Genomic DNA, 15,328 nt, shown 5'->3' with positions numbered 1-15,328 from the left:
TACCTGTATGTAGTCCCAGCTACTTGGGAGGACAAAGGCTGACTCAGGAGTTCAAGATTAGTCTGGGCAACACAATGAAACCCACCTGTAAAAAAATCTGCTTACAGTATTTCTTGTTCTATCTGTGGGCCCTATTCTTGCACTGATCTATTTGTCTATTACATGAAGTATGTGCTTGTCTTCTCACAATACGAAGCTGACTTAGTATAAGAAGGTTTTGTTTTGCATTTATTTATGTGCATGTGTGTAGTTTAAATGTGGAAGTCAGAGGACAACTTTCTGTTGGCTCTTGGTTGTCTCTTTCAAGGTTGTGGGTCCAGGGATAGAACTCAGGTTGTCATGCTTGGTGACAGGTACCATTACCCACTGAGCCATCTTGGCACCCACCCCCTTGTTTTGAGTCTGAAGACTAAAGAATTTCAGTTCTCAAAGTGTAGCCCCTTCAGTGCTGGTTTGGCTATTCTGTCTTTTTCCTGTCTCCATGTAAACATTAGGGATCAGTGTGTCTATATCCATAAACAACTTACTGGAACTTTCGGACAGTTATGAATCTGTAGGTCACGATGGAAGGACTCCCACATCTCAGCAACACTGAACCATCCTATCCACAAACATGGACAATGTTGTTAGTTATTTGATTTTGTTCATCAGACTTTTGTACGCACTTTGTTAAATCTATGTCTTATGTTCCGTTTTTCTACTGGCTTACTTTGAGTATACTGGGAAGCAACTGAGTTTTGTACATTTGTCAAGTACTACATGGCCATGGAAGGGACTGTGGTATGGTTCTCACCCCTGGTGCAGAGTCAACAGGGTGTGCCCCTCCCCCCACTGTTTATGGTTACTGTTGGGGCTTGTTTGTTTAATAATGCACATAATTTATGTTCCTCCTTCTGGAAATATTTCCCCTGCCAAGGTTAATGACTCCATGATAATTAGAAACAGCACACGTCTGGGAGTTAAAGGTGTATCTATGTTTCTCAGCAAAAAATGTTAAACGCTGTGACTTTCAGGACAGCCCTTAAGGTTGTGAGAAAGAACTCTGAACTTGAACATGAGTTCAAGAATGTATAATTTCTCAACTATGCAAAATATAAGCATGCAATATGAATTGTATGAGGGGCTTCATGGACCAAAAAGAATGAAGGCAGTCAGGCAGTGGTGGCGCACGCCTTTAATCCCAGCACTTGGGAGGCAGAGGCAGGCGGATTTCTGAGTTGAGGCTAGCCTGGTCTACAGAGTGAGTTCCAGGACAGCCCAGGCTATACAAAGAAACCCTGTCTCAAAAAAAAAAAAAAAAAAAAAAAAAAAAAAGAAAGAACAAAGGCAGCTGCACCGATAAACAAGCTTGTCAGAAAGATACAAAGGCCGGCAGATTCCTGAGTTCAAGGTCAGCCTGGGACACAGCAACTTTAAGTCATTTTCAATGTTAAAAAAAAATGCACTTGCTGTCTTTTCCTAGGAATCAGGGTGCTTTGGTCATAAAATGCTGATTCCTGGGATAATCAGAAGGGAACCTGTAGTAAATGACTTGATATGTAAATAAAAGACTAGGCTTTTGGTCTGTATGTGTGTGTGTGTGTGTGTGTGTGTGAGAGAGAGAGAGAGAGAGAGAGAGAGAGAGAGAGAGAGAGAGAGAGAGAGAGAGAGAGAGAGAGAAACCCAGAGAGAACTGCTTGGAGAGTGAACACAGCTCTTTTGGAATTTTTCTAGCAGGATTTCTGACTTTGGTCAGAAAAATCCAAGAATTTTTTTCTAGCATGAGAGAACTGTCTCAAGCAGAGAGCTGTCTTGAGCAGATTACAGAGCTGTCTGGAGATCTCTGGAGAGCTGTGTCAAGCAGAACACAGAGCTGTCATCTTGCACCCTACCTCACTGACTTTGAGTTGTTTCTCCCAAACACCCCCTCCCCAAGCTGAGGCTGGTCCTTGGCATATATATTAGCCTTATATCCTGCAGCGCTGTCTGCAGTGTCTTATTGGGAACAGCTTGTCTGCCAGTTCTTTGGATTTTCTAGAGTTACTTATGTCACCTGTGAGCACAGATGGTATCTCTCTTTCCTTTCAAGCTTTGTACATTTTATTATTTCTTTTTGTTGTTATATTGCACTCACTATGACTTCCCATGTAGGGCAAAAAGGAGTGGAAAGAGAGAAAATCCTTGTCTTGTTCTTCACCTTGGTGGTGAAAAAATCTATAATGTTAACTATAATGTTAACTATAACGTTAAAAGTGTTTCACATCGCCAGCCAGTGGTAGCGCACGTCTTTAATCCCAGCACTTGGGAGGCAGAGGCAGAGGCAAAGGCAGGCAGATTTCTGAGTTTGAGGCCAGCCTAGTCTACAGAGTGAGTTCCAGGACAGCCAAGCTACTCAGAGAAACCCTGTCTCGAAAAAACAAAACAAACAAAAAAAAACAAAACAAAAAAAAAAAGTGTTTCACATCAAAGAAGTTCCTGTTTATTCCTAGATTGTAATTTTAAAATCATAAATAGATATTAAAAATCTTTATTACCTTTTATTTAGTGTAATGTATGGAAGTCAGAGGACGACTTGCAGGTAGGAGTCTGTCCCTTCCTCCCACTGTTGGGTCTTAGAAAAACTCGGCGTTAGCTTTGGCAGAAGGTGCCTTTATTACTAAGCAAGCCATCTTGTCATCTGAGTTCAAATATTTCTTTCTTTCCTTTTTAAAGCTTAAACAGTGTGTTTATGTGTATGTGTGTGTTTTCTTCATTTATGTATGTGTATCATATACATGCCTGGCTCCTGCAGAGACCAGAAGGCATTGGATTCCCTAGGACTTGAGTTACAGATAGTTGTGAGCTTCCATGTAGGTGCTGGGAATTTGACCTGGATCGTTTCCAACATCAGCAAGTGCTCTTAACCACTGAGCCAGCACTTCCAGCTCTCAAACATTTATTAGTAACAATCATTAAGCCCACTGGCAAAATTTATAAACCAGGGTTCTTCTGAACCCCTTTCTTGTAAATCAAAGAAAATCTTGTTTACTGCTGTGTTCTCAGAAGAGACACAAACCTATTTCTTTTCTGTTTTATTAGTTTGATGCTGGCTGATGCTACTTCCACATTTTAAGGTTTGTGTGTATGTATAAGTATGTGAGCAAGTGTGTGCACACTATGGTATAGATGGGATCAATTCCTTCCTCCTTCCACCATGTGGGTTTTGATGATCAAACTCATCTCCAACAGCCTTATTGGCAAGAGCCTTACCGGCTGAGCTATCCACTAGCCCCCAAACTTATTTATTTATTTTCTTTCTTTCTTCCTTTCTTCCTTTCTTCCTTTCTTTTTTTAAAAAGATTTGTTTGTTTTATGTAAGTACACCATCACTGCCTTGAGACACACCAGAAGAGGCCATTGGATCCTATTACAGATGGTTGGGAGCCACCATGTGGTTGCTGGGAATTGAACTCAGGACCTCTGGAAGAGCAATCAGTGCTCTTAACCACTGAGCCATCTCTCCAGCCCCAAAGCCTATTTTCTTTGTTCCAATTTAAGTGGTATCACTCCAATGCTTGGGGCTTGGTATTGGAGAAGAGATGTTCTACCCTTAGCCTCTGACCACATTTAACTCCCTTGTTGGAATCCCACCCGGACTGCAATCTGGAGCGCTTCACTCTGCTCTAGCTCACTTTCTGGGGGCTGTGCCTTGTGGAAAGAAGTGTGTGTAAACAACTAGAAGCATGTGATCCGGGCTGTGGTAGGTGTGGGGGACTTACTGGCTTGAAGTGGCCCCAGCAGAACCCATACCCACAGTTTTAGAGTTGCTAATGTTTTAAGGATTGAAGGATGGGATCGTGCATCTAACAAAGGACTGTGAACTCTGAGTCCACTCCACACAGTACTGTGGACCCTGAGACCACTCCACACAGTACTGTGGACCCTGAGACCACTCTACACAGTACTGTGGACCCTGAGACCACTCCACTTTCACTCACAGAAGCCCCAAACTAAACTCTGTAACAACTCTGTCTGCAAAGTGACTATGCCTGACCTCAGGCCGCCTTGTCTTAAGGGCAAAGAGGGAACCCATTTCCCCTCTCAGTGTGGAGTCTTCACAAACAGTAACTCAATGGTGCACTCATGCAGCTGGACTCTCACTCCTATAGCCCTGCAGACCAGGGGACCCTATCCTCCTGACCCTTACATTTCCAGGACTATTTTTAGTAAGCTGTGTTTTTATCTCCTCCAGCCTATCTGGACTGGCTGGAGTGCTTCACTGCAGTATTCTATTTTGTCTTCCAAAATTTGTCTCTGGCTCCAGTCCTCTGCCATCAGTACTTGTATGCATGTGACTAGAGGAGGCCAGAAAGAGGAGACAGGAAAAAAAAAATTAGATTCTTCAGCTAGACAAAACACAAGGGCAAGGGTATAGTTCCATAGAGGAGCATTGCCTAACAATGAGGCCCTGGGCTCAGTCGTCACCAAGACACGCACATGTGCACACACACACACACACATGAACGGATGCAGACATACATACACACATACACATGAACACACAGATAAACAGACATACACAGACACAGATATACACGGAAACACGAGCACAGAGATACACACAGACAAACACAAATGAACAAACAGATACACACAAACACAGACACACATGAACAGATACAGACACACACATGAACACACAGATATGCACACACAGACACACATGAACTCAGAGATACACATGAACATATACATGAACATACACATGAACAGATATACACAGATACATGAACACACATATACACATGAACAGATATGCACACAGAGACACACACAAACACACAAACACATATATACACACTGTCATACACTCTCACATATACTCACATGCAGATACACACACTCACACATGAACATATAGAAAAATACATACTGTCTCATAGATACACAATCACATAAGATATACTCACATGAACACACACAAACACACAGATACACAATACTAAGTACATTTTTGAAATGGCAGTTTTGAGGTTCCGGTGAGTGAAAAGCCATATGGATGTTGCAAAGTACTTTCCTCAGGGATAAGCATCTTGAAGCGAAACTGTTAAAATGAAATATGTCTGGGTGTTGTGGTGAATATTCAATCCTGAGGGCAAACTCATTAAAACTCAGGAAGTATATAACTCAAAAGATCTCAGCAAATCTCTGAAACGGACAAGATTCACTAGGCCCCTTATACATAAGCAGAAGCTGGAGAGATGGCTTAGCAGTTAAGAGCACTGACTGCTCTTCCAGAGGTCCTGAGTTCAATTCCCAGCAACCACATGGTGGCTCACAATCATCTACACTGTGATCTGATGCCCTCTTCTGGTATGCAAGTGTACATGGAGAGAAAGCACTCATTTACATAAAACTAAAAAACTTCCAAAAGCAATAAAAATTAAGCATATTCTCATCATTCAAGGGGGAACAGCATCAAGAACAAGCAGAAGACAAAATTGTGATGAATATACTTCTACCTCAGAATATCCCAGTGAAGAGAAGGGAGGAGTAGAGGGACGGCTGGGAGGAGATGGGCTGTGTCTGTGGTCTCGTTAGCTGACTGAGAAGTACCTGGCAACTCAATGTTCTAATCTTTTCATGTTTTCAAACTCCTGTAGGAAAGTAGAATTATCTATCAATCTACAATGTGGTCAGTGCCCACCATAGCCAAGTTTTACAGAGGATACCCCATTAGGGAAGAAAACTGAGCACCTCTGCTCATCTGAAGTTCTTAAACTGTCCAGGATTCACTGAACCATGGACCTCCAGTGTCACAGGTCTGCAGTCTTTAGAGAGCAGCACCGTGTACAGAAGCAGCCCATTCAGGGCTCTTTACTTCTACTGTTCATGGAGGAGACTGGGCCTGTCTCATCTTTGGATGCCCAGGTCCATTGCAAGAATCTATTCAGGATGCAATACAAATCTGTGTAATGAGCATCCAGTTGTGATTCTTCAAAAGAGCTGTATATGAAGTGTGATATTGGATCATGACTGACTCATGGTTGCTTAGAAATACTCACTGCACTACCACACTAACCCAGTTAGGATAGTCAGTGGGAGAAAGGGGAAGGTGCAAAGGAGGCAAGCAAGGGGGATGTGGAAAGACTGTAATCTTATGCATTCACTCTTGGAAGTTACAAAATGATGTCAGAGCTTGAGAAATGGCTTAGCAGTTAAGAGCACTTACTATTCTTGTAGGGTACCCAGGTTCAGTTTAGAACATCCAGGTGGAGGCTTACAGATGGCCTTGGCTGTTATTTCAAGAGATCTGATACCTTCTTCTTGTCTCTGTGGGGACCAGGCATGTACACAGTGCATGGACATACATGCAAGGCAAAACACTCACATAAAAAAATCTAAAAAAAAAAAAAATCTAAAAATAAAACCAAATGTAAAGCTAGGCATGGTAGCATATGCCTCTAGCACTTGAGAGGCTGAAGCCAGCACATCTATATGAGTTCAAGACTAACCTGGACTATATAGCAAGCTCCAGGCCAGTGGAGACTATATAGTGAGACCCTGTCTCAAAACAAAACAACCCCTCCCCTAAATAACACAACAACAATATATACCAAAAAAAAAAAAAATCAGATGTAGCATAGTGCTTACTTAGCATGCATACATGGACCCTCATTAGTCCCCAGCACTGAAAAATCAGTATCATCAATCCAAGACAAGAAATATCAGGGCTGGAGAGATAGTTCAATCAGTAAAGTTCTTCCCTTGAAAGCACGATGACCTGAGTTTGATCCCCAGAACCCCTGTTTAAAAAAAAAAAAAAAAGTAGGTGTACCATTGCACTCCCAGTGTGAGTGAAGTAGATCCAGTGGACCCTAGCCTAGCCTAATCTGTGGGTCCTAAACCAGTGAAAGACCCTGTCTCAAAAAACCAAAGTGAACAGTGCCTAAAGAATAAAGAATAATACCTCAGGCTGATTTCTGGCTTCTGCAGAAACACACACACACACACACACACAGGCACACACAGAGAGAAATCTGACACCATATACTTTCAAGCCTCTTTTACCGCATGATCTTTGCATAATCTTTATTCTATACCTGTGGGTGTTTTGCCTGCATGTGTGTCTGTACACAGTGTGCCAGTCTGGTGCCCCTGGAGGCCAGAAGAGGGCATCAGAGTCTCTGAAATTGGAGTTATAGGTGAGATGTCATGAGTCATGAAACTAAGCCTGGTTCCTCTAAAGAACAGCCAGTGCTCTTAACTGCTGAGACATCTCTCCAGCCCCCCACCCCCACCCTGCTTTTAAACATGGTGCTGGGGATTGAATCACAGGCCTTACAAGTGCTCTAACGTTTAGTTCTTTTCAATTTCCCCTTTGAGGGTCTTGCTAAGGTGTCCTCGGCAGGCCTTGAACTTGTTATCCTTCTAACTCAGTTTCCCAAGTAGCCCGAATTTCAGATTTACATTACCCCACCCATCTCATATGTAGAATTTAATTTCATCTCGTATAAAAGTTAATTCATTTAGCTTACACTAACTTCAATAGGCACAAAGACTAAATAGCTACTTTACAAATAGTTATGCACCAAGAACTTTACTGACATGGACACAGAACCTACAAAGGAATGTCAACCTGATTTTTCAGAAGATGAAAAGGAACTCAAAACTGTCTATGGGAAAAACACAGAGATGCACATTCTCTGTGTTGCTCAAAGGGAAAAGAGTATTCAGTAAATACAGGAAAGAAATCCAGGGGTGTGTTGGCGAGAGTGGGGGGTGGGATCGGAAGTTTGAAGTCAGCCTGAGTGACAGTGAGAATCGCTAAAAAAAAAAAAATAATAATAATAATTAAAAAGTAGAGTCAAAAAGAACACTTACAAGCCGGGCAGTGGTGGCGAACGCCTTTAATCCCAGCACTTGGGAGGCAGAGGCAGGTGGATTTCTGAGTTCAAGGCCAGCCTGGTCTACAAAGTGAGTTCCAGGACAGCCAGGGCTACACAGAGAAACCCTGTCTCGAAAAACCAAAAAAAGAAAAAACAACACTTACAAAGCTAAATAAAGTTGTATAATACTAATATAGAGGATGTGTGTACCTCAATGAACAAAACTAAAGAGTCTAAAAATAAGTAAATCTATGGATTATTAAGTTTCCACAATGGAATTAAAACCGCTTAAAATAGAACTGCAGTTCAACAAGATGTAAAACTTTTATACACAGAAGGATATCAAGAAAGTGAAAGAGGGGCTGAAGATGTAATAACAGAGCGCTTGCCTAATGTTCAAGAGGACCTGAATGAAGGCAGGGTGGGGGCAGGGCACCCACAGGTGTGAGTGCATACGTGTGAGTCAGAAGAACAATTCCACGGTGCGGTTTGGTCTCAGGCCCCCGATTAGACCGCACAGTTATTCTGACCACTGAGCTGTCCTCCCAGCTTCTTTCTTTCTCCCACTCTCTCCCTTGCTCCTCATCTCTTCTGGGCTTGTTTTGGACAGCATCTCACTGAGCCCAAGACAGCCTCAGACTTGAAGACCCTCTTGCCCCAGCTCCTACTGCTGTAATCACAGGCATGTGCGGCAATGCCAGGCTTCCAGGCTTGGCTTCCTGTATGTAAACAGGCCCCACAGTTGTCCTGCTTTCTCCACTTTGCACTGGAGCTCAGAGCAGCACAGCTTTCCTATTCCACCTTTAGTACTGGTGTAGTGCTTTGAAAATAGAAATGGTGACATTAACTCAATGTTTCATAAATCAGTTACACATTTATTTTTTGAGATAGGTTCTCACTCAAGCCCTGGGTGGCCTGGAACCCACTATATAAAAAAGGCTGGCCCTGAACTTGCAGCAATCCTCCTGACTCTGCCCTTCAAGTGCCGAGACCACAGGTATATACCACCATAAAAGTCAAGTATAAGACATTCTTTACAGCCATCCTGTGAACAATACATTACCATCTTTATTTTACAGATAAGAGACTGAGGTTCAGCAAGGTTCAGTAATTTTTCAGAAGTCACTTAAGTAACAACCTGAGGTAGTGGAGTAGAGGAGACCAGAATTCTGCCTCTCAGATCAAAGCTCCTCCCGTCTGTGCAGTCAGGTATGAGGTCACACTGAGCAAACATCTGGCTCTATTACTTATCTATTTATGGGGGATGGGCAACACTGGGGAGGAGCTGGACCCTTGTGCATGCTAGGCAATGCTCCACTGCTGAGCTCCACCCATAGTCTGTCCTATGTATAAAAAGTTTCTTTTACATGTTTTTTTTTTTTTTTTCTTTTTTGAGGCAGGGTTACACTAAGTTACCCAGGCTGGCCTGGAATTCATTCTGCACTCAAGGTAGAACTTCAGCTTATGATCCTTGTCTCAGCCTTCCAGGCTGTGGAGATCATGGGCCTGAACCAGTAGCCCTCTTCCACGTATCCTTATGGGTTTCAGCAAACTGCTTAACTTCTGTATGACTGATTCATTGTATAAGGAGGTATGTCTACACAGTTACTGACAAGGAGGTATGTCTCCACTCAGTTTTTGAATGACTGCAGAGGCATGGTATAGAAAGCACTAAGAACAGCATCTGTCACATGCAGAACTCAATGTTGGATACAATATTTATTACTGTTCCGAGGCAAACCATTGTTTGGAATATATTGGGTGGTCAGATAAAATGTGTATCATTCTATGCAGACACAGCTAGGTTATGCATCCCATCCCATAGACAAGTCAAGGTTAGTCTCTTAGCAATCCTGAGACAGGATGCGATGGCCTAACACTAAAGTAAAAATACTTTGGATCAAAAGACTTATAAACTGACCAATGGCCTCAAGTAACTCAAAACCAAGAATTTTCATTTTTAACTGTATTTCCAAATAAATTGGATTTGAACAAACTACTTAACAAAGTAACTGCATGATTAAAGATTCAACTGAGCTCTGATTCTAGGTTTGGCAATAACAATAATAATGGTTGGTTTTTAATTTTGTTGTTGTTGTTGTGTTTTTTTGTTTGTTTGTTTGGTTTTTTTTTGTTTTTTTTTCGAGACAGGGTTTCTCTGTGTGGCCCTGGCTATCCTAGAACTCACTCTGTAGACCAGGCTGGCCTCAAACTCAGAAATCCCCCTGCCTCTGCCTCCCAAGTGCTGGGATTAAAGGCGTGTGCCACCACCGCCCGGTGGTTTTTTAATTTTTAATCTTGGTTTTTTTGAAAGAGGGTTTGTATAGAACTCACTCTATAGACCAAGCTGGCCTCAAGCTCACAGAGATCCACCTGGTTCTGCCTCCCAGTGCTGAGATCAAAGGCATGCCCCATCATGCTCAGCCATTTTATTTATATGAGTACACTATAGCTGTCTTCAGACACACCAGAAGAGTGCATTGGATCCCATTACAGATGGTTGTGGGCCACCATGTGGTTGCTGGGAATTGAACTCAGGACTTCTAGAAGAGCAGTCAGTGCTCTTAACCTCTGAGCCATATCTCCAGCACTGTAATAGTGTTTTATTAGTTAATAAACTATTTATTGGTTAATAAATAGTGTTTTATTGGTGAGTATACCTTGTTCCTGAGGTCAGAAGAGGATGTCAGAGTCATTGTAATAAGAGGAATTTTAGCCGGGTGGTGGTGGCGCATGCCTTTAATCCCAGCACTTGGGAGGGAGAGGCAGGTGGATTTCTGAGTTGGAGGCCAGCCTGAGCCTGGTCTACAGAGTGAGTTCCAGGACAGCCAGGACTACACAGAGAAACCCTGTCTCGAAAAAACAACAACAACAACAACAACAAAAAAAAAGAGTTAGGAATTTTGAGCTGCAGTGTGGGTGCTGGGAAATGAACCTGGATCCTTTGAAAGAGCAGTCAGTGCTCTTAACTGCTGAGCCATCTCTCTACCCCCAACAATGGTACTAACACAGGAGGTTGGAGAGACTGTTCAGTGGTTAAGAAAGAGTGCTTCAGGCTTTTGCAGTGGACCTGAGTTCAGCTCCCAACACCCACAGTGGGCAGCTAACAACTCTCTGTAACTCCAGTTCCAGGGGATCTGAGGCCTCCTTCTGGCTCCTGCTGGTAACCATACCCACTTGTTCCTGCCCCCTTCAAGTCTTTTAAAAATTAATAGCACAAATAATGTCTATGAGGTGCTTTCACTTTTTCATATTTTCTTTGATGGCAGTGGTAGGAATCAAATCTTGTTCATGGCACACAAATGCAATACTTCTAAGAAGTGACAGCCCAGGCTCTTAAAAACAAAAAAATTTTTTGAGACAAGAGTCTTAGTGTGTAGCATGGGCTGGATTTTAATTCTTGACCTTCCTGCCTCTGACTCCCAATTGCTGGCATTACATGTATGTATATACCCAAGGTACTCTTTATGTATATGAAGTAATAATTTAATGTTCATCAGAGCATTCTCCTACCTTATCCATGAAAGTAGAGTCTGAACAGCCTACTGGATGATGGCAGAGTAGTTCTAGAACAGGGAGGCTTTCTCACATGGCCTTGTCATAGCCACTTGTCAAAAAGACAAGAGGTTAGGGTGCCAGTGCTGAAGAGGGTAAGATCCGAGAAAGTGGAAATGTGGCTGTTTAGCTTGGGGGCAACATGGCTGCAACTGGGTAGAGCTCTGTTTCTAGTGTCAAGATAATGAGAAGGCTGCCACTAGTGCTGCATACAACACTGAGTGGTGACAGCTTCCAACTGAGCCATTAAGGTAAGTGAAGAAGCAAGCTCTGGGGAGAAATAGCCTTGGGAACTAAAACACAAATAAAACAAACAAAAACCCAAACAACAAAACAAAATAACCATTTTCTGTGAAGTTCTCATTATATTCTCAAAAACAGAAATACCTGAGCATGGCATGGTAGCATATGCCTTGGGAAGCAGAGGCAAGTGGATCTTTAGGTTGGTTTACAGCCTGGTTTACAGAGTTAGTTCCATGACAGCCAAGACTACACAGGGAAGCCCTGTTTCAAAAAACCAAAATAAAATAAAATACCTTTCTATTTTTGAACTCAGGGCTTGTTATTCTTATGCTAATGCAATCTATTCACTAATGAAACCCTCCTGTAATAATGCTTACTTCCATTAACTCGGTTTCAGAGAGGGTGAAAAGGAGCTGCAACCAGATCATATTGGAGTTTCACAGTTTAAGAGAGATTTCTCTTGTCCTTTCCTTCCACAATGTCTATGATCCTTCTGCAGCTACGTGTGTATGATGCATGCATGATACATGCATGATATGTGCAGATTGCATGCCCTTGTATGTGTATGCAATGTCAGAGGATGACATTGAGCATCTATCTCTACCACTCTGTGGTGGTTTGGATAGGAATGGCCTCCACAGATTCATGTGTTTGAATGCTTGTCCATAGCTAGTGGCACTATTAGGAGGTATAGCATTGTAGGAGCAGGCATGGCCTTTGGAGGAAGTGTGTCACTGTGAGGGCAGGCTTTGAGGTTTCTCATGCTCAAGTTACACCCAGTGTGGCACACAGTCCCGCTTCTGCTGCCTGCAGATTAAGACTTAGAGCTCTCAGCTCTTCCTCAGCACCATGGAAAACATGCTGCCATGTTTTCCACCCTGATGATAAACTAAACCTCTGAACTTGTAAGTCAGCCCAATTAAATGTTATCCTTTATAAGAGTGGCCATGATCATGATCTATTCATAGCAATCAAACTCTAGCTCACTCTGTACTATATTCTTTAAGACAGGTCTCAGCCAGGCAGTGGTGGCGCACGCCTTTAATCCCAGCACTTGGGAGGCAGGGGCAGGTGGATTTCTGAGTTCAAGACCAGCCTGGTCTACAGAGTGAGCTCCAGGACAGCCAGGACTACACAGAAAAACCCTGTCTTGAAAAACAACAACAACAACAACAAAACAACAACAAAAAAGAAAAGAAAGAAAAAGAAAAACCAACAAAACAAAACAAAACCAGGTCTCCCAGAGGACTAGGGACATAGCTCAGAGGTTAAGAGCACTAACTGCTCTTCCAGAGGTCTAGGGTTCAATTCCCAGCAGTCATAAGGTGGCTTACAACCAACCATCTGTAATGGGATCTGATAACTTCTTCTGGTATGTCTGAAGACAGCTACAGTGTACTCACATACATAAAGTAGTAAGTCTTAAAAAAAAAAAAAAAAAAAAAAAAAAAAAAGGGACAGGGTCTCCTACTGAACCAGAAGTTCACTGTTAATCCTTTGATCTTGTTTGATATTTCTCTCTTTCTCCATTTTACTAAGTATAGTGGAGCAATAGCAGAAGTTCTTACTATATAACAAGCATACGTGAAGGTACACGGCCTAGATCAGCACTTCCTGGCATACAAACTCTTTAAAGGACATCTCTTAGGAAGAAAGGAGATGGAGCCAATTATGGCCAAGGAAATTGTAATATGGGTAACTTATATGACAAAGCAGAGGTAAAAAGAGGCCAGAAGAAAATCGGAATGATAAAGAGAAAACCTGTCCTTATGTAGAAGATGGCACTCAGGTTAGCAGAAAGAGTAAAGATGGGAATATAGCTCAGTGGTAGGGCATTTGCTAAGTGTACTTGAGGCCCTAGCATGTTTGAGACCCTAGATTCAATGGCAGGGTAGATATCTGTAAATCTAAGGTCAGCCAGACATACACAGTAATCCCTCATCTCAAAAAAGGGAATATAGTGTGAAATATCAGGACCGTGAAGGGAGAACAAAAAATATTTTTGTTTGATTCAAGAAATTCCTTTTCCCAAAGTCTGGCATTTAGACAAGCCAGCATTCCCTCAGAGACTTGAGAAGATAGTTCCTACTTGCTAAAAGGAGTCATTCTCTTGATCTCTGGCATAGGGACATATGGCTCCTTCACTCTCTATGCCTGCAGTGCCTATCAGCATACCTTGATACCTTGCTCTTGCTGAGGACCTAAGTTCAGTTCCCAGCACCTACATCATTCGTGCAGGATCACCTGTAACTCTAGCTCCAGAGGATCTGAACCTTCTGGCTTCTTCAGGAACTGTACTCATGTGCTGTAGAGTGAAAAATTATAAAGACCATTTTATGAATTATATACAGGTTCCTCTGAATTATATACAGTTCCTCTGAAATGTTCCACTGTTCTTGGTTACCCCCCCCCCCCTTGGTCTTTCCAGTGTTACAGCCTGCTGGTGTTCAAAATTTGTAAAGCAACCAATCATGTGTAACCACGTGAAAATTCGTTCCTTTCCCTACCCCATGCTATAAAAAACCCCTCAGCTTGCTGGCCTTTTGTCAAAATTCTGTTCCTGCGTGGACGAGCAGTTTTGACCTTGGCTAGCCAACTTTCTCCCTAATAAACCTCTGCTAATTGCATCCAGGTATGGTTTCTCTTGATTTTTGGGTGGTTGTGATTTCCTGAGACTTGAGGAAGGGTCTCCCGAGTTTGGGGGTCTTCAGTGCAAACCTTTCCCTCCAATACACATGTATACATAACTTAAAATAATAGTAAAAATCTAAATATTGGTGATTTGTACTAACCAACTATCTCAAGTAAGTTGAGCAGCTAAATTTTTAGTCTCTGGCTTTCTCCCAAAATGTATGTTCTCCTCAATGGGAAAGCTATGTGGTTTCTTCTTCTTCCTCCTCCTCCTCCTGCTCCTCCTTCTCCTCCTTGTCCTTTTCCCCTTCCTTTCTGTTTTCAGGCAGAGTTTCATGGTGTAGCTCTGGCTGTCCTGGAACTCACTATATAGACCAGGGTGGCCTCGAACTCAGAGATTCGCCTTCACTTGCTTCTGAGTGATGGGCTTAAAGATGTGTGCCACGATGTTATGTGAAGCTATGTTACACATCTGGCCTCAAAACCAAAGCTCACTTTTATTTGGAAGCATGCTCTTCCCTTTACTCCTCAAAAGCAGTGGTATAATGATCCCAAGCTCTGTGCTTGCTCAATTCCAGAGTTTCTGGAATGTTGTTTTGGAAAGTGACCTGTCATCTACAAGTTTTCTTGGTTGTTTTATTGCTTTCCCTTTAAATTAAGAGTCTGTTCTTCAAAGGTTTCTAAAACTCCTTTTCCTCACGCAGTATTCTTTCTCCTTCATTTTACACATTAACTGATGATTTGGCAGCCGGGTGGGGTAAGGAGGGAAGGCTGAAGAGATGGCTCAGGGATTAAGAGAGCTTGCTGCCATTCTAGAGGACCAGAGTTCTGGCCACTCCATAACCTGTGGTGGTGGTCTTCATTTTTCTTTTTCAAAATCTGCCATCACCAGGTGTGGTGGGTGGCACACACCTTTGATACCACCACTCAGGAGGCAGAACAGGCAGATCTCTCAGTAGAAGACCAGCCTTGTCTACATAGTGAGCTCCAAGACAGCCATGGCTATGTCGAGAGACCCTATCTCAAAAACCAAACACCCAAAACCTTTGCAA

The 15,328-nt window shown here is 42.5% G+C and overlaps 1 non-coding gene across 1 annotated transcript; it reads left to right on the top strand.

Annotated features, from left to right (window-relative positions):
- Positions 1–1,681: 1,681 nt before the first annotated feature.
- On the top strand, positions 1,682–1,746 carry LOC117713270 (U7 small nuclear RNA). Its single transcript, XR_004607434.1, has one exon. It is a non-coding gene; the product is annotated as a U7 small nuclear RNA (small nuclear RNA).
- The last annotated feature ends 13,582 nt before the right edge of the window (positions 1,747–15,328 follow it).

Source organism: Arvicanthis niloticus, chromosome 7, assembly GCF_011762505.2.
Source record: "Arvicanthis niloticus isolate mArvNil1 chromosome 7, mArvNil1.pat.X, whole genome shotgun sequence".
In the NCBI taxonomy this organism is placed as follows: Eukaryota; Metazoa; Chordata; class Mammalia; order Rodentia; family Muridae; genus Arvicanthis; species Arvicanthis niloticus.
Note: the sequence above shows the minus strand (reverse complement) of the source record. Positions and strands in the feature narration are given on the sequence as shown.